Here is a 24,608-nt window from a genome sequence, read left to right on the forward strand (position 1 = left end):
AGAAAGCTGGGATTCCCCCCAGGACCAAGAGTAGGGTGAGGTGAGTCAGGGTTACATCTTGTCTTTCCTTAAAATTTTGATGTTTTGTATATCTTGGATTTTCTGCATTGATTTTGATTGTTTAAAATATTGCATTCAAATAGTATTTATTTTGATCACTGAGTTTTCTGGCTTATTAATCCTGGCCTGATGATTCTCCAAGCTGCAGTAGTGCCCGCACCCCCCATTCACAGTATGGCTTTTTGTGGTTTTAGTTCTCCACGGTCAACCGTGGTTCAACAATATTAAATGGGAAATTCCAGAAATAAGCACCATAAGTTTTAAACTGCATGCCATTCTGAATAGCATGGTGAAATCTTGCTCTGTTAGCTCTGTCCCTCCAGGGATGTGAATCATCCCTTAGTCCAGTGTATTCACCTCACTTCGTCTCTCATCATGTAGGCATTATATCAGGTCACATCATCTTAAGAAGGATGGATGCAATTACAACAAGATATTGGAGAGCAAGAGAGACCCCGGCCACATAACTTTTATTACAGGATATTGTTATAATTGTGTTGTTTGATTATTAGTTTACTGTTACTCTCTTACTGGGCCTAATTTATAAATTAAACTTTATCATAAATATGTTTGTATAGGAAAAAATACCATAGAGTTCGTTATTATCCATGCTTTCAGGCATCCACTAGGGGGTGTTCTCAGAACATATCCTCCATGGATAAGGGGGACTACTGTATTTGCTTCGCCTTTCAGAGTCAATGAGGAGTTTAAAGGTGATCTGGTAATTAGAGCATCGACTCCACAGTTGGAACTAGGGAGTAGTGCGCGTTCCTTCCCTTTTTCCCCAGGAAAATCTACTTCTCATATGGTCCCTTTTAATATAGAATAATCTAATGCTAATCATAATTGTAGTCTCAAAATTTATTATTTGTCCTTTTAGTGGTTTAAAAAACTCCCCCAAATCTTTTTGCTTTGTTTCACATAAGAATACACAGTTTATACCAGGTTTCTGCCTCCCCCCATCATTCCCAGTTCTCTGAAGGTAACATCATGTCCCCAATACTCTTTCTTTACTTTTTCTTAGTTTACTAGCTGGACTTTATTACAACTCCTACCCCCCAAATAAATTCTCAGTCATGCTGTGGTGTATAATGAGCACTATTCTAGCTTATTTTTCGGATTAGAAATATAGGTCTCTCTTTGATTTTTTACTTAATTTACTTTTTTCTGAAATTCACACCAATCCTTCCTTCTTGTTATTTATCTCTGAGCAATCTTTAAATTTTTCACTTGTTCAATCCCTAGCATTTGTAAAAAAGGGCTTTAATAATATGGAAATTCAATTGTTTCTTTAATTGTAACAATTTAAAAAGCTCTCTATTAATATTATTATTTTTTTATTTTTTATTTTTATTTTTTGTATTTTTCCAAAGTGAGAAGCTGGGAGGCAGTCAGACAGACTCCCACATGTGCTGGACCCGGATCCACCCAGCATGCCCACCAGAGGGCGATGCTCTGCCCATCTGGGGCATTGCTCCATTGCGGCTGGAGCCATTCTGGTGCCTGAGGCAGAGGCCATGAGCCATTCTCAGCACCCAGGCCAACTTTGCTCCAATGGAGCCTTGGCTGCAGGAGGGGGAAGATAGAGAGAGAAGAAGGAGAAGAGGAAGGGTTGAGAAGCAGATGGGCACTTCTTCTGTGTGCCCTGACCAGGAATTGAACTCGGGACTTCCAATGCCCGGCTGATGGTCTACTGCTGAGCCAACTGGCCAGGGTCTCTTTTAATATTTTTATAACAGAAAATTATTATTAATGTGGGTTATGATTGTATTTTAATATATTTGGTATATTCTGAAGATTGCCTAAGGACACAATTAGAGAATTCCCAGATTTTGTAAATAAAACATGGGACACCCATTAAATTTGAATTATTTCTAATTGCCTATGCATATGTACATATATGATATGTACATAAGCTAAAAGAAATATTGCATGGGATATACTAAATAATTTTAAATACTAAAAATTATTGTTTTTATCAGAAATAAATTACAAGTATCTAAATTACATATCTCTCTTGAATTGTATTTCCCTGATGATTTGACTTTCTTTAGTAGTTTCTTGTTTTGCAGAATTTGCTTATATAATTCCTTGCCATTATTCCATATCTATTTTAAGATAGTTTCTGCAATGGTCACATCTAATTTAATTTATTCATTTTCTTTTGAACATTTTTTAGAAAAAACTTTGGATATGAGCATTGTGAGATAGTATACAGAGAATGTGCTGACATATGCTTTGCAACTCTGATCATTGGTCTTCTTAACTTGCTATTCTGTTCTTCACTAATAATAGTAATATCTAGATAATGAACTGATTTTTTTAAGGTATTAAAACTATTTCAAAAAATAGAGCAAGTGCCATAATAATTATCAACTTCAAGTTAGAATTTCTTTTCCTGTTTATAAGGAACTGTGTTACAAGTTTAAACTCAAAATCATAAATGATTTAAATGATTGAAAGTATTGTGAACGTGTGAACAAACAGTAAATTGAACTTGATATATGATTAGAAAAATAGTAAACTTCCAGTTTTCCCATTGTAAACAGGGTCTTCCAGAGGCAATCTCATATACAGTTTGGGAGGCCTGGTTTTCAGAGATTAATGGGTTTTCTGAAGGGAGAGTCTTTAAGGGATTGACAAGCTTTCAGTTAGGTAAGTGTGATCAGTAGAGTAAAATTACTGTTGACCTCTCAGTCAGAATTCTTGTGCGTGGAGTGTGGCAATTACTAACTCTTGTCTAGAAGCGGGGGCAGTCACTGATTGGTTAGCTCCTGAAACTAGGGGCTGTCATTGATTAGTTAACTTTCAGAAGCTAGTTATTTTGAGTGTGACTATTGTTTATTGGCTGATTTTCTGATCTTGCACACCGACTGAAAGTTACCTCTAATAGTGATTACTTGCTCATGATCAAAGACTTTGGTTAAAGAACAGTCTTTTCCTTTCTTGAATATGAAAAATAAGTATTTTTAAATTAAGTATTTTTAATTCTCAATTTGGACTTCCCTCAGACAAGCCTATAGAGAGAGATGAGGGATTGTATTGGTATTTATTTGTGGAGGAGTGATTTTCAGCTAGTGCTGCCAATTTAGTGATATAAGCACCAGTTACTGTGGTGGAAACTAGCTCTGACTGCCAAATTTTTGTAATTTATTTTAAAAAGCCGAATACAGGATATTTAGGGTGTTCTGACAAAGTCAATACAGGACACAGGACAAAATGATTAAATTCCTATGTACAAGGTGCCTGGTAATGCCACACACACTTCAAGGTCTATTTAGAGATGAGAAATATTATTACATGTTTATAAGTGTCCAAAATAACTTTTTGAATTAGATATAGGAATTTAAGACAGTCTAGGCCTGTTCTTCCAAACCATCGATATAGTTTATTCAAATAGAACACTCTTATTACCATCCATTAAACAAATAAAAAGCCCAATTATTTAATTTAGCAGGAACAAAAAGAAGTAATACTAATTGCTTTTTCTTTTGTTCTTTTTTTCTTGGTTCCTGGACAAAAAAGTATCATGTACAATCAACAAAAATAGTACAAATACTTTTTCCTAGACACATATATTAATAAAATATTTTGGTCTAATAATGATTCTTTCTGGAAAATGAATGGACTGCACCAAGGCTGTTCAAGGGAAATTTGGATGAGTAAAGTCAAGTCTCAAGTTATTATCTAACATACCAAATATATGATCATTGAAACTGCTCTTTTATATCCCCTTGGCATTTGATTTTTATTGATATAGTTTGGTATTTGTGTCCCAATAATTTATAGGTGAAGTGTAGTGTTTTCATGTTGTTTAATTTTATTTAAATAATATTTGCATACTTTATTCTGTTGTAACCACCAGGGGCCTAGTTCTATACTAAATTAATTTTGTGAATGATGGTGGTAAATGTGATTTTTTTTACAAGAACAACCAAAGTGAATAATATGAAAAATTGATATTATCCTTCCTGCAACTAAAAGTTTTGCTAATAGAGCAAATTAGAGAAGAATTTTCCCGATATAAAGTAATATGAGTAAGAATATCCTTGAGCTTCCTCATACTCCACCACCAATCACCCTACCCTGCCCCATGTAAAACAGTGAGGGTAGGCAAGTCATTAATTGCTGCTCAGTTAGGAAGAATTAGTAGTGTCTTCAAGTTCATTCCTGCAGTGATGCAATATGTTGTTAACAGGGATTTATTATAGGTTGATTTCTGTGATTAATTTGATTTAAATTTAGTGTTTTTGGAAATATTGCATGGAAGATTTTTTTGGACTTCAGGAGCACATATATATATATATATATATATATATATATATATATATATATATTCAATCCCCATTTCATTGCACACTATAATGAATGGTTCTATCAAACCTCTTATTTTCTCCTTTTCCTGTTCTCCATTCCTATTTCCTTCCTCCATCCAATGACAACCATACCAATATACTGGATATATTTCCTTAGCTATGTGTATATATTTGTATAATATTGTAAACAGAATTCTAAGATGGCCTTCAAGAAACTTACTCGCTGGTGTATGCACTCTGTATAACTCCTTCCCCTTGGATGTCAGCGGAACTTGTAAATACAATATAATGGGTAGTCTCTCTGTTGTTTAGTTTATGTTATAGAAGACTCCATCACAGCTTTCTGGAGTGTTTCTTCAGGTGGCCACAAAGAAGATCCACACTGCCAATTTGTGAACTACTTATGGGGACCTTGTGGCAAGACTGAAAGCAACCTGGCTGACAGCTATTAAGAAAATGGTGACCTTGGCCGGTTGGCTCAGCGGTAGAGTGTTGGCCCCGTGTTTGGGTCTGACTGCCTTCCGGCTTCTAACTTTGGAAAAATACAAAAAAAAAAAAAAAAAAAAAAAAAGAAAAAGGAAAGAAAGTAAACGGTGACTTCAGTCCTACAATTACAAGGAAATAAATTTTGCTATCAACCTTCATCAATAAATTCTGCTCAATCTCCAGATGAAATCACAGTGACAGCCAACACCTTCATTAGTATAATTTAACACTGTGATTTCTGTTATTTGGACGGACTTATGTGTTATTTTATTGCTGTTACAATTTGCATTTCTTAAATAATTATTGAGCTATTTTTATTCAGGGGTAATTTATATACAGTGAAAAGCAGAAATTTTTAAGTGTACAGTTCCTTAGTTGCTTTTTTTTTGAGCTGTAGAATTAATGCTGTGTTCCTTTTAAAATTTTTATTTAGAAAATTAAATTTAACGGGGTGACTTTGATCAATAAGAGTACATAGTTTTTAGGTAAACATTCTGTGGCATTTGAACTGTTGATTGTGTTGTGTGCCCCTTAGTTTTTACAAATGTACATATTCTTATAATCAATACCCAAATCATGATAAAGATCATCCCAGAAAATTTCCATATGTCTACCACCTTAGAGACATTGTCCTGCTTTCTATCATCATAAATTACTTTCGCCTGTTATGAACATTTTTGTACTCATTGCAAACATCTATTTAACCAGCACACATTTCTGGATATAAAATTTCTATTGATACGTGTGCCCTTCTGTAGTCTCCCAGTCAAAACCCACAAATATTACCACTATTTTTATTTCTACCAGCATAGCTTATGTCTATTCTCGATACATATATAATTCCATGTAAATGTATATACATACATTAAATAACTATACATATTTTTATTTATATATGAATCTATGTATTTATGTGCAATCATATATTTTACAATCTTTTATACACATAGATGTATAGGTATACATACACATATGTATGTATCTATTTTAGTTTTAAAAACCACTGCCAATTATCTAAAATATTTACCAGTTAACATTCCCAGAAGTAATGTAGGGTTTTTAAGGTGTCCACATTCTTGCCAAGGTCAATACTGTCATTTTCATTTGTTTTAGTTATCCTGGTGGTTGTGTAGTGGTATCTCATATTGATTTTAATTTATATTTCTCTGATTAGTAATTATATTGAACACCTTTATAGGTTAATATTGACCACTATGATTTTCTCATGTATGAAGTATCTTTTTGAGTTTATCCCTATGTTTTATTTTATTTTCATATTTATTTGTAGTAATATTTTGCATACTTGGAATGTGAGTTGTCAGATATGCATTCAGATATCTTCTCAATCCTGCTTTTTACCTTTTTACTCCCTTCATGTTTTTTTTAATGGTCAGAATTTAACTTTTTATTAAAAAAATAGACTTAATCTTTTGAGCAGTTTTAAGTTCATAGCTAAACTGAGTGAAAACACAGGGAATTCTATGTTTCCTGCCCCGGCACATACATACACCCTCCTCCCTAACTATCTGTAACCCACATCACAATAGTACATTTGTTACAACTGATTAATCTACATTGACTTTACTATCACCCAAATTTCATAGTTTACTTTAGGGTTCACCCTTGGTGGTGTACATTCTAGTGAGTTTTGATAAATGTATTATGACATGTATCATTATAGTTATTATACGGAATAGTTTCAGTACTCTAAAAATTCTCTGTGCTCCTCTTATTCATCCATCTCTCCCCATGGACCCCTGGCAATCAGTAATCTTTTTACTGTCTTCATAGTTTTGCCTTTTCCAGAATATCATATAGTTGGGATCCTATACTGCACAGCCTTTTCAGGTTGGCCTCTTTCACCTAGTAATATGATTTTAAGGTTCCTTTGTGTCTCTTCATGTCTCGGTAGCTTTTTCCTTTTAATGTAGAATGATATTCCATTGAACCGCAGTTTATTTATCCATTCACCTACTGAAGGGCATCTAGTTTGCCTAAAAGTTTTAGTAATTATAAATAAGGCTGCTACAAACATCTATGCTCAGGTTTTTGTGGGGACACAACTTTTCAGCTCCTTTGGGTAAACACCAAGGAATGTGATTGATGAATCATATGGTAAGAGTATGTTTAGTTTTGTAAGAAACAGCTACATATGCCATTTTCCTTCCCACCAACATTGAGTGAAAATTTCTGTTGCTCTATACCCTCACCAACATTTGATGTTGTTAGAGTTTTGGATTTTGGCCATTCTAATAAGTTTGTAGTGGTATCTCATTTTTTTAAATTTGCAATTTACTAATGAAATATCTTCTAATACACTTATTTTGCCATCTCTATATCTTCTTTGGTGAAGTATCTGTCCAAGTGTTTTGCTTATTTTTAATGTTATTATTTTCTTTTTGTTGATTTGTAAAACTTTTTTTTTTGTATATTTTAGATCACAGTCTTTTATCAGATGTGTTTTTGTAAATGTTTTCTCCCAGCCTGTGGCTTATCTTCTCATTCTGTTAGAACTTAACTTTTAATTAATTTCAATTTATTTCTTGCTTATATCTATTTGCATTTTATTGAAGCATTTTTTACTTCTTTCAGGGTTATAAAATATATTCTTGTCTCTTTGTTTAGAAGCCTTATTTCCCTTTTAACATTTAGTCTATGATCTATCAGGAATTGAGTTTTTAAAATCATATAATAGAGGACTCAAGGTTTACTTTTTTCCCACATGAATACCCAATTCACTGAGCAACATGTACAAAAGGTCATTTTTCCTGACTACGTTTCAGTGTGACTTTATTGAAGATCAGATGGATGTGTATTTGTGGCTCTTTCTGAGATCTCTATTCTTTGCCATTGATTATTTTTCATTACTTCGGTCCATAGTCCACTGGCCTAATTAGTGGCTTTGAAAGGTGTCTTAACTATCATTTACTGTAGGTACTCCTACTCTTTTTTGATACTCTAAGATTGTCTTGGTTCTAAGCTCAATTTACTTGTTTATTCAACAAATGACCTGCTAGGATTTTATTGACTTTGCATTCAATCTATACATTCACTTAGTGGAAATTGAATAACACTGAGTCTTCTAATTTATGAATATGGTATATCTTTCTACATATTTTAAAATTTCTTTCAGTAAGATTTTAAGCATAGATATCCTGAAAATCTTTTGTTAAATTTAGTCTCAGTTTTTGACATGTTTTAATGCTATAATACCATTTGTATTGTTTTCTTAAGTTTATTTTCTAATTGTTGCATGTCTGTAAATATATATTATTAATTTATAAAATTTGATGAGACTTGCTTTTGAGACATATGATCTTTTTAGATAATGTTCCATGTGCACTTGAAAAGAATATTTTTCAGCAGTTGAGTATAGTAGCAATTGGGTGTAGAATTATATTAACTTCTACTAAAATTCTCCATCCTTTTCATCATGGTTATTATACCTATTACTTGTGACTTTGAAATTTCTTTTTTTTCTTGGTTATTTAATCTTGTTGTTTAGCATTTTATTTAATTTTTATTAAAAATTCATATATTACTTTTGTAGGGCTGCCATAATATAGGAACACAAACAATGTGGCTTAAACAACCGAAATTTATTGCCTCATACTTCTGAAATCTGTAAGTCCAAGTTCAAGGTCTTGGCAGGGTTGGTTCTTTTTGAGGACTGCGAGGGAAGGATCTGATTCAGGCCTCTATCCTTGGCTTGTAGGTGGATGCGTTCTCTTTATGAATTGTCACATGGCCTTCTGCCTTTGAGCAATTCTGTGTCCAAATTTACTCTTTTGATAAGGATCCCGCACATATTGGATTAGGGCCCACACTAATGACCTCATTTTAACTTCATTATCTCTGTAAAGACCCAGTCTGAGTAAGGTCACATTCTGAAATCCTGAAGTTGGAAATTCAGGTATATATTTGGAGGGACACTTTCAACCCAAACAACTGAATGTTGTGCATGAAAAGTTGTAGAAGTTCTGGACATGTCTTTTGGAGTTTTCTGTTTTCACCTATCAGTTTTGTATATTTCTTATTAATTACATTCTAGTTTTTTTCTTTGTAAGTTATGGAGATTTAAAATTTTATTGGTGCCCTTTTGTTTATATCTGTTTAATAACAAGGTATTTTTAGAGGCACAATTTTCAAGGTTTCTTCCAGATTCCACTTATACTTCTTTCAATGTGCCACTCAGATGACTCTTTTTAAGCCATTTACCTATTTCAAAGAATCTTATTCTACTATAATACAAAGTTAAGGAACTGAAAAATTTTAAATGGCTATTTCTCTTGCTAAAATAATTTTAATTTTAAGTAAATAATTTAATGAATCAATTTTTATTATGTTCTAGAGGGTTCTTTAGACATGTCTCTGCTCTCTCTCTATTCTTTCCTACATTCTATTCCAGAAGAGTTTCGTTGTTTAATTAGATAAGTAAAATGCCGTGGTCATGGATGTGTTACATTGCAAGAGGTGTAGTGCGTTTCTTATAGTTCTGTCTTTTAAGATTGTTTCTTCCAATGAGCAGGAAAATTTACTTTCCAGGATAGCTGGGAGTAAGCCTGAAACAGGTTCTTTCAAGTGAGGTGGGCATCTTTGCTTCAGCACAGTGTATAGGTGGTATGTGTCTAAGCCGAAAGACAACCTTCTCCCTCAGAAATATGAGTAATGGTGACTAGATGGCATGTGGGTACTCTACCACCTCATTCTCAATTCAGAATCCTGAAGATTCAAATATCCACATGGGAAGGTGACTACATTTAATGGATATATATATTATTATTATTATTAATTTTGACAATATTTTAAAACCACAACTTAAGGGAAATATTTAACATATTATTTACAAGTAGTATCGAAAATATTTTGAATTCTCATGTTACAGGTTGCTTATATGATAACAATAAAAGAAAAACCATATATTGTCCATCTCAAACAGCAGTAAGTAATTATTTTATTCTCTTATATTTTAATTCTTTGGTTTCTTGATTTTTAAAATAGATATAAGATTATTTCAATTCATTTTTTTTCAGAATTGGTTCTAACGGTGAATAGAAAAAAAAGATTATTTCAATTCAAATGCATATTAGATATCTATATGCATTTGGTACCTATTGTATATCCATTATTGAGTAAAGTTCTAGGCATAAAAGACAATAAAACATGGTTCAAATGTAAAGAATTTGTAATACAGAAAGATATATTTAAGCACATTAATGAATAAATAAAGAATTTTATTATAATATGCTATTAAGAAGCATATAAAGGGTATTCTTTGAAAAATTAGGGAAGTCTTTTTGGAGAGAAGTAAGAGATGACTTGTACTTTGAGGGATGATACCTAGTTAGCTTTGTAAAGAAGTGTGGTAGCATAGGGAGACATTCTGTTTAGAGGAAATTATGTGCAAATCATGGAGGTGTGAGATCAAATAGTGGGCAAAAAGTTAGAATTACTAAAGAACATATTTGTTGGAGGATAGGGGTAAAAGATTTTGGAAAGGTGATAGGTAGATCCAGGTTGTAGGATATCTATCATGCATGGTGAGGATACTGGAAGCCAAAAATCTTTGTAAGAATGTACCTATAGAGGAGTGGTCCTCAACTCCCGGACTGCAGACCAGTACTGGTCCATGGGCCATTTGGTACTGGTCTGTAGAGAAAGAATAAATAACTTAAATTATTTCCATTTTATTTACATTTAAGTCTGAACAATGTTTTATTTTTTTAAAATGACCAGATTCCCTCTGTTACATCTGTCTAAGACTCACTCTTGACGCTTGTCTCGGTCACGTGATACATTTATCCGTCCCATCCTAAAGGCCGGTCTGTGAAAATATTTTCTGACATTAATCCAGTCTGTGGCCCAAAAAAGGTTGGGACCACTGCTATAGAGGCTCATTAAGTCTTGTAGACTGTTTCTGAGGGGGCAAAAGTAGAGGTAGGGTGTTTAATTATATGATTATATGATAGTTTAGGTGAGTGATGATTGGTGGCTTGAACATATAGTATAGGTCTTAGTGAAATAAATAAAAATTTTATAGACCTTGAAGACAGATTTGGTAATGTGATTGGGAAACAGTGAGGAATCTTAGATAATTTAGTTGTTGTTTAAGAAAATGAGTCTATTAGAGTGTAATTAAATGAGGAATATGAACAAGGGAGATATTTATGTAAGAAAAGGGTAAGTTTAGTTTGCATTACCTATAGGATATTCAAGTGGATTTTTTCATTAGCTGTATAAATATAGGAAAGTGAATCTTTGAGCAGAGAATCTTTGAGCAGAGACTGGTAATTGGGATTTAACAGTAACCAATATTTTTTTTTGTATTTTTTCTGAAGTTGGAAATGGGGAGGCAGTCAGACAGACTCCCGCTGTGCCCGACCAGGATCCACCCTGCATGCCCACCATGGGGCGATGCTTTGCCCATCTGAGACGTTGCACTGTTGGAACCAGAGCCATTGTAACGCCTGAGGCAGAGGCCATAGAGCCATCCTCAGTGCCTGGGCCAACTTTGCTCCAATGGAGCCTTGGGTGCGGGAGGGGAAGAGAGAGACAGAGAGGAAGGAGAGGGGGAGGGGTGGAGAAGCAGGTGGGTGCTTCTCCTGTGTGCCTTGGCCGGAAATCGAACCCGGGACTCCTGCATGCCAGGCCGACATTCTATCACTGAGCCAACCGGCCAGGGCCTATATATATATATTTTTAAATGAGAGCTTATAGAGTTCTTATACATAGATTGATGGCTAAAGGCTGAATCCTGGTAAAGACCAGTATTTCTGTGACAGGTAGAACAACAAAAAAGAAACATGGAAGATCATGTCTTAGACCAGGGGCTGACAGGCTTTTTCCATAAAGAATCAGGCAGTAAATATTATTGGCTAATATGCTGCATCCTCAGTTGGAACTAAGCAATTTTCACTTTAGTGCAAAAACAGCCATAAACAAAATGAAAAACAATAAGCCTGGCTGTATTTTGGTAAGATTTAAAAAATACCGTCAGCCAGATTTGTGCTGTGGATTATTGTTGGCTGACCTCTGGAAGAGAAGTAGAAGAGTAATGTGCGATTAGACTGAGTGGGCACAGTTTCCAAAATGATACTAGAAGTGCAGTACAATGATCATTTTAAAATTGTCTTTTGAATTTGATATTCTGGTAGTTTTGAATGTATATAGACTACTCTTTTGATAAAAATCAGTTTTAAATTAAAAAATACATAGGGAATAACTACAGTAGGACACAGGGTCAAGAGAGTTAGGATAGTGATGACTTGATGATAAACTTTTTAAATAGTATTATAATTAAAAACAGTAGACAGGAAGAGTTTGAAATTATAGGACAAAAGTATGTATGTTCAACATATGGCACAAAATGGGATTTGTAGCACAAGTGTAAGAATTTGCTTTGAATCAAAGAGGTCATCTTTGGAAATAAAGTTAAGAGGAAATGCTGGGTACAGGTCATCTGAAAGTGAAGTGATGTGAAGGTCAGGTAGGATGATTGAAGGAGTGGTGCCAAGTCTCTGAACAGTTACTGAGGAGAAGGAAAGAAAATCGTGACCAAGCTTATTGAGAACTTGGTACCAAGCTAAGCTTAGAAGATAGCAGTTTGTAACAATGCAAGGGAAATCTTTCTATAGAAATTGTGTTCTAACCCTACATTTTAATTCTGAGATTCAGGTTTACAATCTGCAATAAAAACAAAGATTTGAAAGTTTTGTGTCAGAAATCGGGACCTATGTTGCTTTTTACTATTTGATATTTTTAGCAATTTGAGTTGTTCATTAACATAAATTGTGGTAGTATATGTCTCTTTAGATAAAATGCCTCCCTCAGTGCCTAATTTATTGTAAATGAGAGAGAAGTATTTGGAAACTAGACTATGCTAATTGGCAGTAGTAGTTTAAATTCTCTAGTAAAAATAAAATTTACATTATGAAGTATACTTTTTTTTAATGTTTCCTGTTTCATAACTTGAGCATGTTTTTGTGATTTCTGCCTAGATCCTTTTTATCTTCAGTTTCTGTTGTTTATTCTTATGGCAAAGATGACACCAAGAATTTTAACCCTTTATCAGATCAGGTAAAACTTAGTTGTTTTTTTTTCTTACAGATTTCTTATTCTGAATTTTCTTTAACATTGAATATTCTGATATTACTAGAATATTATTTTACCCATTCACCAAAGTGAATAACCTAGTCTAGTTCTTATTTCTACCTAGCACAGATTCATTAGGTAATCCCTATTCATATTAATGTACTAAGGTAGCTAATGTAATACAAAGAAAGGACACATACAGGATGCCAATATTTAAAATAAGTTACCCATTTGTTTTTCTTTGTGTGTTGTTTATTTCAGATGGATTGCAGTTATCATGGATATATTGTAGGCTTTCCAAATTCTCTTGCATCACTCAACATTTGTTCAGGACTCAGGTTGTAAACAATGGACATATATTCCATTTGCCAGTATTATATCCTTAATCTAGTGTATAAATTAATCCTCCGTATATCTTTTCTGGTTCTACAGTCATCTTTGTTATTTCAATTCCCTAAGCAGTGAGCAAGAATAGCTGATAAAATAGAGTTGGTCATCCTGACAGCATCTGTTTGTGATTCTGATAGAATCTCTACTAGAGGCTTTGAACAATCTTGAGTGTACCGGTTGTTGGTTGGTCTCTCTATACTTGCTTAGTTTTCCCAAATTTTTTATGTCTTTGTAATTTCCTAGAATGGTTGACAAGTGTAGAAAATCTCAGTCTGATATGATACATTGGCTTAGCTCCATTTTTAGACAGGTAGTGTCTTCAATGAAGCCCACACAAACGGATTATTTAGAACATTAAATTTCAGAGTAGAGTTGGTGTTTCAAAAAGAAAAATGGACTTAAGACTTAAGAGAGAGAGTGTCTGGAGGTCCTCCAGACTGGATTAGAAAATCTATACCCTAGGAAGGGCACTTAACCTTTTTAAGCACATGGATCCATGCAACCAACACGGTTTCTTTAAGATATTTCTCTTAAAATATTTATAATATAAAGCAATGCATCACCTGCGCTGTTGCTGGTCCAGTTTTGGGTAACATGTCAAAAAATAAAGAGATAAAGCAGAAAAACTAAGGTAACATTTAAATGTAAAAAAAATCTGGCCAATATTTCTCATTAGAATAGTAGATTATAGTTTTGGTAGAATCATTTTAAATTTGTTTTGATTATTTCAACATTCAGGGGAATACTGCAGTTAAAGAACATCTCATATGGAATTGAACCAATGGAGACTTTATCTGATTTCACGCACGTGATTTATGAAGGCAAAGATTATAACTCTAATATTCCTCTCGTTGGAGACAATGATGCTTACAGTCATAATATTTCTGAGTATCAAAATAGAAAAAGTATAGGAGTAAGTGTTGACTTTATTTTTAGTGTATTCAGTATAATTTTTTGAAGTGAAAAATAATTTCAAAGCAAAATTTGGTGACTTGCAAATATTAAAATTATTTTACTTTTCATAAGGGACCTGCATGACTTTTAAAATATATAGAGAAAAAAAATTGAATTCTTTGTTATACTTATTAGATGAAAATTTAGCAAAAACATAGGTAATTAATCTTGGGAATAGACATGTGAATTTAGGATGAAAAAAACACAAAAAGTTAATTTTGACTTGTTGGCATTTGGATAATTAATGTAAATTATTCTGTTTCCTCAATTGTTTCAATATGATATTTATGTGACATAAATATTGTGTGATCTGAAATTTTAAGTTAAGTCTGTGTTTCATGAAAGTTCAGAAATGAATAATATCAGTGGTACATGTAAATCAAAGTGATTAATTCTTTCTCCACAAACACCAGTAAACTGCCATAAATAATATTCCTAGCTCTAATGAATGCCATTGATCATACCTTAGTAATATTTTTTTTACACTATATTGTTTGACAAAAGTAATTTCCTATGATTGGTAGCAAAAAATCTGCCCACATGGAAGATTACTATAAAAATTATCACAAAGTTCAGGAAAGAAAAGCTGAATGTTTTAAACTTATTATTTACAATTTCAGCTATTGCTAAAATCAAGATACCTAGCTTCTTGTATAAATTGGGATCTCATTAAAATTATTTTTAACCACAGGTACTTTTTGGACTGAAATTTTCTGAATAGCATCTAAATTTTGTATGTGAAAATAGCTTTGGCATATAATCAATAGCAACATGTCTCTCAGTTTATCTTTGAGTATAATTTCAATAGAAGGTAAATTTTTAGAAATCCCTCAGGATTCATATTGTGTGTTTTTCAGGGACCTGAAATTTTCAAGTTATTCCCTCAGTACCTTGACATCTATATTGTTGTGGATAAAAATCTGGTAGGTCTCTTTTAATATAAATTATTATTTTAAAAATATTTAACATTTGTCTTTAACATAATTTCAATAATATAATAAAATTTTTAAACCATTTTTTTTTTTCATGAGAGGAAGGGAGGCAAAGAGACAGATTTCCTTCCCACATGCACCTGGAATGGGAGACACTCAGCAATCCCACTAGGAGGCGATGCTCTGTCCATCTGGGGTCATTGCACCCGAGGCAAAGGCCATGGAGCCACCCTCAGTGCCCGAGGCCAACTCGCTTGGACAATTGAGCCATGGCTGTGGAAAGGGAAAAGAGAGAGAGAAGGGAGAGGGATGGAAGAAGCAGATGGTTGCATCTCCTGTTTACCCTGACTGGGAATTGAATCCAGACATCCACATGCCAGGCTGACGCTCTACCCTGAGTCAACTGGCCAAGGCCTAAACCAATTTTTGATAAACATTTATTGTGCTTATAGTTCAATTCACAAATTCTTAAAATTGTGAATTAACCAAGTTTTAAAAATTTGTTTATTTTGTACATATGATCTCTAATTGCTTTTGTAAAGTGAAGTATCTTTGCATTTTCTAAACCTTGTCTGTTATTTTTCCTTTTTTTCAGAAAGACTGCATTCTCAATGAAAATATAGATTAGAATTTCCCCAAACCCTCAACCCCACATACAGTCATATTTAACTGACTCAGCCTAATTGAAAGGGTAGTCTACTCAACACACATGGCACCTCTGTCAAGCAAAGGAAGAAAACAAGCTATCTGTTTTGTTCTCAGTTCTAAGTAAATGAAATGACAGAAAAATAATATAAACAAAATTTTCATACTTAGTATTCACAACTATACTTTAGATCTTGTATGGATTTAAGTTTTGAATTTCTACAACAATGGTGATTAGGGGATTCTAAACTATGAAGCTATTATATTTGTCTTAGCTTGGTAAGATCTGATGGTGTAGCAGGAATTAGCCATAAACAGAGAATAATGAATGCCCAGACAAGGAGGAAGAAAGATTTATTGGTAGCCGGTGGAGCTCATAGGGATATTGCACCAAAATCAAAGCTCCCCAAAGTTAGATTTCCTACATCTTATCTACCTTTACAGCTTTATTTATTTATTTATTTATTTTTCATTTTTCTGAAGCTGGAAACAGGGAGAGACAATCAGACAGACTCCCGCATGCGCCTGACCGGGATCCACCCGGCACGCCCACCAGGGGGCGATACTCTGCCTATCCTGGGTGTCACCATGTTGCGACCAGAGCCACTCCAGCGCCTGAGGCAGAGGCCACAGAGCCATCCCCAGCGCCCGGGCCATCTTTGCTCCAATGGAGCCTCTACTGCGGGAGAGGAAGAGAGAGACAGAGAGGAAGGAGAGGAGGAGGGGTGGAGAAGCAAATGGGCGCTTCTCCTGTGTGCCCTGGCCGGGAATCGAACCCGGGTCCTCCGCACGCTAGGCCGACGCTCTACCGCTGAGCCAACCGGCCAGGGCCTACCTTTACAGCTTTAGCTTTCACGTGACAAGTGCCTGATTTCTTTGCTTGCAGACCCATGTGACTTTTATGTCTCCGGGAGGGGAGGGGGTAAGAGAGGAGACTGGAGGGTCTGTCCTTGACTATCACATAACTCATTCTTCTTACTGGTGCTCGTAAGTTTATTTCAGGGAATTGATAAGAAGGAACACAGCTGTGGTTTGTTACTTTTCAAATTTTTCCCAGTCTGCCCTTCCTCCCTCAGTCCAAAACACTGAGATCACTGGCTTGAGCGTAAGATCACAGACATTGCTGGCCCCCCTCTTCTGCATTTTTCTGGTTTCTCCTCTCTCAGTGGAAGCAAATGGTATTTCTCCCTGGTGGAATACAACCTCAAAAAGATTCCTACAAATTAATATCAGCCATGTATAAACTCAAAATCCGTAAGAAAATTAGTCAGAATGAACAAGGGTTAGCGAAACAAAACATTATAGGTTTAGATATACAATGCTTAGATATTAGTATTTTAAGACCTAAGTTATAAAACAATTGTTTTTTTCCCAAAGGAAGTTAGTTGATTCCTGAGGAAGTAAATATGAGTCAAATGAGTGTGGACCTAACTGTTGGCAGAGGTAACAAAATTGAGGTTCATGGCTCAATAAAGAGTTGGAGAGTGTTTATTATAGTGAAATTAACCATATACAAACACAGCACATACTCTAAAATCATATTTGTGAAAATTACAAAACAATTAAAAATTGGTAATCAGAATTTTAATATAATAAACAAAAAGCAGTAAAGGGAGAGCAAAACTTTATACATTAAGCATTTGTTTCATAAATATGGAACAAATTGAAATCTGTGATTAAGATAAGATACTTCAACTCAAATATATGTGATTTTCTTAAATGTATAGGTAACAGGTACTGTAATTAAACCAAGTTGAAGATTAATAAAAGCAAGACATGTTTTCATGTCTTGGCCACTGTGAATAGTGTTGCAGTGAACATAGGGTACATGTATCTTTATAAATAAATGTTTTTAAAATTTTCGAGTAGGTACTCAGAAGAAGAGTCATAGGGTAACTCTATTCTGTTTTTCATTTTATTAGATTTATTGAGTTGACACTGGTTATTAAGTTTATATAGGCTTCACATATACATTTCTATGATACATGATATTCATACTGCATGGTGTATCCACAACCCATAGTCATATCATCTTTTGTCTCTGTATATTTGACATATATCCTTTACCCTTTACTACCCTCACACCCTTTTTCCTCTCTTAACCACCACACAGTTGTCTGTGTCTATGAGTTTTTATTTGCTTGTTTTTCTTGTCTGTTCATTTGTTGCTTTCAGTTTTATATCCCACATGGTCTTTTTAATTTTGGAGGAACCTCCATAGTGTTTACCGTAGTGGCTGTTCCAGTTTACATTCACACCAGCAATGAGTGAGGAGGGTTCCTTTTCCTTCCGAGTCCTTCCAAAACTTATTATTACTTGTCTTATTGATGATAACCATTCTAACAAGTAAGAAGTGGTATCTCATTGTAGTTCTGATGGGCATTTCCTAATACTAGAAAAATTGAGCACCTTTTTATTTATCTGTTGGCTATTTTTATGTGTTCTTTGAAGAAATGTCTGTTCAAGTTCACTGCCCATTTTTTTTTAACTGATTATCTAGTTGGTGTTGAGTTGTGTGAGTTCTTTATGTTGTTTATTAGCCCCTTGTTGGAGTTGTTGTTTGCAAATATCTTCTCTCATTTGGTTGATTGCCTTTTTGTTGGTAGTGCTATGCAGAGGATTTCAATCTGACACAGTCTCATTTGTTTATTTTTGCTTTTACTTCCCTTGGCTTTGGGGTCAAATTCATAAAATCCCTTTTTAGACCAAGGTCTATAATTTAGTACCTAGGTTTCTATGTAATTTTTATTTCACATTTATATTTAGGCCTTTGATCTATTTTGAATTAATTTTTGTACATGGGGGCAGACTATAGTTTTATTCTTGTAAATGTGGGTTTCCAATTTTCCCAAAACCTTTATTGAAGAAGCTTTGTTTTCTCCATTGTATGCTTTTGGCTTCTTTGTCAAAAATTATTTGCCCATATACATGTGGTTTTAATTCTGGGCTTTCAATTCTGTTCCCTTGTTCTGTGTGTCTATTTTTCTGCCAATTCCATGCTGTTTTGATTATTGTTGCTTAGTATAATTTGAATCATCATGTCATACACCTTCAATTTACACAATGTTATATGTCAATTATATTTAAAAAGAATAGAAAAAAAAATGTGAGTTGGTCAATGGCCAGTGTCAGTAATAGGTAGTTTAAAAGAGAGTTTCTAAAAATGTTTCAGAAAGACATAATTCATATGTTAATACATTTATAGGATATAGGAAAAACATTCAACTTAATTTTAGTAGCTTTTTGCTTTGCTTGATTTTGACAAAAATCTATGTGCACACACACAACAGACCCATGTTTTTGTTTTTTAAGATTTTATTCATTGATTTTAGAGAGAGGATAGAAAGAGGGAAAGGCAGATAGGAATGGGAAGCATCAATTTATAGTAGTTACTTCTTGTATGTGCCTTGACTAGGCAAGCCCAGGGTTTAGAACCGGCGACTTCAGCATTCTAGGTTGACACTTTATGCACTGCGCCACCACAGGTCAGGCAAGCCCATGTTTCCTAAAGATACAAACTTCTAAACAAAATGTTACATTAATTTTGATATTATAGTAATAGAATATTTGATCAAGAGATATAATAATGGTGAAATATCAAGTAATATATTAACAAAATGTATTTCATCAATAGGTCAAAAAATGAAAATCATCATTTTGTCATGCTTCAAACAAGCTCACAGTGAATCAACACCATTTTTATAGAAGTATTAATAAATAGGAAGATTTATAAATAGTGTTACTAACATGATCTAGAATAGTCATCCTAAGTGGAACACCACTTAGTGATGAAACATTTAGTTTTCCAGTAAAAAACCAGGAACAAAGCTTACATACCTGATGTTACCATTGTGATTTAATATTGTCCTGGCATTTTTAAGTAAACATAGATAGAGCTTATTGAAATAAAAAGGAAATTAGAACATGCGTTACATAGTGATGGCAAAAGATGTGTCTGAGCACAGTATCTAGAATCACTTAAAAGTGAACCTCTCTCAATAAGGATTTTCACTCTTAAGGCATATGTTTTTCATTTGCAACTATATGTTCTACTTTAGAAACAAATTCACTTTGAAATACCAGATTTTTAATTTTTTATTAAATTTTTTGGGATGATATTGGTTAATAAGATTCTGAGGGTTTCAGGTGTCTATTTCAATAATACAGTACATGATCTGTATGCATGTATTGCATTGTGTTCCCACCAGCCAAAGTCAAATCATCTTCCATCACTTTCTTTTTGGTTCAGTTTACCCTTTAATAACCCCTCAACTCCCTTCCCTCTGGTAACCATCATAATGTCTGTGTCTATGTATTTCAGTTTTATATCCCACATATGAGAAAAATCATATGGTTTTTAAATTTTTCTGACTTATTTCTCTTAGTATGACACAATATTTCATCTTATGGCTGAGTAGGATTCCATTGTATATATGCACATCTTCTCTACCCAATCATCTATCAAAAGATGTTTTGGTTGTGTCCATGTCTTTTGTCAACTGTGAATAATGGTGGTTAATGCTGCAGTGAACATGGAGGTGCATACATCTCTGTGAATAAATGTTTTCAAAATTTTCTGGTAGATAGCCAGAAGAGGTGTTGCTGGGTTGTATGGTCATTCTCTTCTTAATTTTTGGAGAAACTTCCATACTATGGTCCATTGTGGCTGTACCAGTTTACATTCCCACTAGCAGTGAAAGTGTTCCTTTTTCTTCACAACCGCTTCAACACTTGTTATTGTCTTGAGATAATAAGACATTCTTAAAGGTGTGAAGTAGCCTGACCAGGCGGTGGCGCAGTGGATAGAGCGTTGGACTGGGATGCGGAGGACCCAGGTTCAAGACCCCGAGGTCACCATCTTGGACCCAAGATTGCTGGCTTGAGCAAGGAGTTACTCAGTCTGCTGTAGCCCCACGGTCAAGGCACATATGAGAAAGCAATCAATGAATAACTAAAGTGCCACAACAAGAAACTGATGATTGATGCTTCTCATCTCTCTGAGTTTCTGTCTGTCTGTCCCTATCTATCCCTCTTTCTGACTCTCACTCTGTCTCTGTAAAAAAAAAAAGTGTGAAGTAGTATCTTGTAGTTTTGATTCACATTTCTCTAATAGCTAGCGAGGTTGAGCATTTTTTCCAATATCTGTTGGCCATTTTGGAAGAAGTGTCTGTTAGGTCCACTGCCCATATTTTTTAACTGGATTGTCTTTTTGTTTGGTTGTGTGAGCTCTATATATTTTTTGTATATTAACCCTTCGTTGGAACTGTTGTTTGAAAATATCTTCTCCCATTTGGTTGGTTGCTTTTTTGTCTTGTTGGCAGTTTCTTTTGCTGTACAAAATTTATTAGTTTGATATAGTCCCATTCATTTATGAAATACCACATTTAAAAAGTTATAATTCAGTTTTTGTAAATAATTAATGACATAAGTTAAGTGTATTGAACATTGCTTAAAATCATGTTATTAAGAGTCTCATGCTCTACAAACTTAACTAGACAGGTACTTTTTAAAATGTATACTTGAATCCTGTATAATTTTATTAACCAATGTTATCCCAATAAATTTAATTGAAAATTTAAAGCTTTAAAACTATTATTAAAGATTTCAAAAAATATATGAGAAAAGAAGACTAAAAAACAAAATTATGTTATTTTTATTAATTATATAAATTATATGATTTATTTTTGTAAATCCTACACATCATTATTTATTTCTTAGATTTCAATTGAAATGTAGTTCTATAGCTTATTTAGAAAGTAGTACACTATATATATGAAGAGTATATGATATACTAAGGGAAACCTGTAGTTTTAAAAAATAATTTATATTTTTCAGTTTGATTACATGGGCTCTGACATAAAGGCTGTAACACAGAAGGTTATTCAGATAATTGGACTCGTTAACATCGTGAGTTTTTTAAAAACTCTCTTGTTTATATATTTTGTAAATGTATATGTAATATGTATTGATGTGTATAGCATTAGTTGTGCTGTTGAAGAATTTCTGTAATCAAAATACTGAATAAAATGTTTTGAATATATTTTTATAAAATGTTCAAATTTACTTAAAATTTTTATTTATCTTCTCTTTTTAGATGCTTACTCAGCTAAAACTGACTGTTATAATATCTGCCATAGAAATCTGGTCAAATAAAAACAAAATTTCTACTTTAGGAAATCCTAATGAAATATTATATAGATTTTTAGAATGGAAATCACAACATGTCTCCCGACCTTATCATACTGCATACTTACTTGCGTGAGTATAGTAATCTGTATTTGTATAGAATTAAAGGAATAATCCAAAATGCTTTCATATGTTAATTATGAACAACAGCATCTATTTAATATATACTGTATTCTATAAATTTGGTAGACATGATTGGAATGGAAAAAATTGTAAGTGTAAGTCTTTGTCCTCAATGAGCTAATGTGAAGTGAGACTTAAAATCATTTGTTTACCGACATAAAATAACCTGATTAAAGTGAAGTTACATAAAAGCTTTGAAATAATTTAAGGACATTAATTATAAATGATACATTTTCTTTGATGTTGCCTGACATAAACATTTACTAGCTGTTATCTCTACCTATTTGTCTCCCAACTGATTAATTTTTATGTTTTTTATTATCTAATAACATCAATATATTGAATTATTACACTATCTAGAATCTTATACACAGAAAAATCTATTTATTTTTAGTGAATAAATGAATGAGGAAGTCACAGAAAATGGAATTTTCAGGGCTGTAAATGTAAAGGGGACCGGAATAAAAACTACAACCATTAGTACAACCATTAGCACTTGCCATAACTGTTAGGTTTTATCCTTATACTTCTGAGTGTTTATCAAATATAAAATTTACAAATATATATTGAAATACTTTGACTGTGGTTGGTAGGAGAAAAATGTGTTTTAGTTATCTTAATTCAGAATAGTGTGGTGCTTAGGACATACTAATAACTCACTAATGTTTGTTGCTATGGATATTTATCATTAACAATACCACTCTTTAAATGCTATTTTGAGCAAATATTTATTTTTTAGCTTCAAGAAACATTTGATTTTTAGAGGAGCCACATATCAAGGAAAAATATGTGATAAGTATTATGCTGCAGGAGTCGCTCTGGTATGTAATTATTATCCACTTTGCTCTAATTATTTTCTTGTTTCAAAATTTTCTAAATATTTTAAAGCATGAATAAATATATTACATAGTTTAATAATCTTTAATTGTTTTTTATATTTCTAATTTTGAAGTATAAACATTAAAAAGTATATAATTAACTAAAAAACTAGAACATTTATATATATTGAACTAATAATAATGTCATATTTTTTTAAAAATAAAAAATATTGTTTGGCTTTTTTTTTTTTTTTTGCATTTTTTTCCGTAGTGAGAAGCAGGGTTGGGGGGGGGGGAGGCAGAGACATAGATTTCCGCATGCATTGCTTTGCTGCTATCAGAGCCAGTTTAGCAACTGAGAACTGAGGTGGAGGCCATGGAACCATCCTCAGCACCCGGGCCAACTTTGCTCTAGTGGAGTCTTGGCTGTGGGAGGGGAAGAAAGAGACAGAGAGAAAGAAGAGAGGAAAGGGTGGAGAAGCAGATGGGCGCTTCTCCTGTGCGCCCTGGCTGGGAATTGAACCACATGCCGGGCTGACCTCTACCACTGAGCCAACCAGCCAGGGCCTATTATTTGGCTTTTGTAAGTCAAAGTTTAATTGTTTCGAACAGTGGTATGCTTGCATCAATTATTTTATATATATGCAAAATTTAATGTTAATTAATACATGTATCAATTTTTCTCTCAAAATTAATAATTTGTATATATTCATTTGCTTTTTTTATTAAGTGACATTCATTATTGTTTCTATTTTAAGGTAATTTTTATTATCACATTTAAGTCTTTTTGTTTGGGAGGAGCAGACTTGTAGAAAAAAAAGATATCAAATATTCATATTCTGTCTTCTGGGAGAAATGAGAATGAACTGTTACTACAGAGTTATATTCCATTTAAAATAAATTATATAAAAAGTAGGAAAGGGAATTAACTTGAGAGTGCTTCAGAAAAAGATGTGTGCACTATGATTTTAACATTGACCAGTTTGTACAGTTGGTTGATTTTCAGTAGCAACTACAATGAAGCAAAATGCCATTGACAGATGAGACAGATTTTAGATCAGTTCTGGTATGTAGTTGTTACACCATATGTAAGTTTAAGTCTACAGTGTAATGATTTAATATATGTATATATTCGGAAATGATTGCCACAGTAAGGTTAACACATTCGTCATCTCACATAGTTACTATTTGTATGTGGGAGTGTGGTGAAGACCTTTAAGGTCTACTCTCTTAGCAGCTTTCAAATATATATACAATACAGTATTGCTTATTCCAGTTACTATACTGTACATTGCATCCCCAGACTATAAGTTTGTATCTTTGACCACTTTTACTCATTCCCACCCCAGAGTCCCCACCTGTGGCAACCACCAATCTAGTCTTTGCTTCTATGACTTCAGTTGTTTAGATTCCATATGTAAATGAGATAGTACAGCATTTTTCTTTTTCTGTGTGATTTATTTCACTTAGCATATTGCCCTCAAGATTCATCCATGTCATTAGTATATATCTATATCTATATCTCTCTATCTCTCTCTCTATCTCTCTATACATATATGCACACATACAAACATATACATATGCATATATGCATATATATGTGCATA

The 24,608-nt window shown here is 33.4% G+C and overlaps 1 protein-coding gene across 1 annotated transcript in view; it reads left to right on the forward strand.

The window, feature by feature from the left end:
* The window catches only part of LOC136309276 (disintegrin and metalloproteinase domain-containing protein 5-like), a 114,709-nt gene that overhangs the window by 1,456 nt on the left and 88,645 nt on the right, over window positions 1-24,608 (forward strand). The window lies entirely within an intron of this gene.

Source organism: Saccopteryx bilineata, chromosome 6 (genome assembly GCF_036850765.1).
Source record: "Saccopteryx bilineata isolate mSacBil1 chromosome 6, mSacBil1_pri_phased_curated, whole genome shotgun sequence".
NCBI classification, from domain to species: domain Eukaryota; kingdom Metazoa; phylum Chordata; class Mammalia; order Chiroptera; family Emballonuridae; genus Saccopteryx; species Saccopteryx bilineata.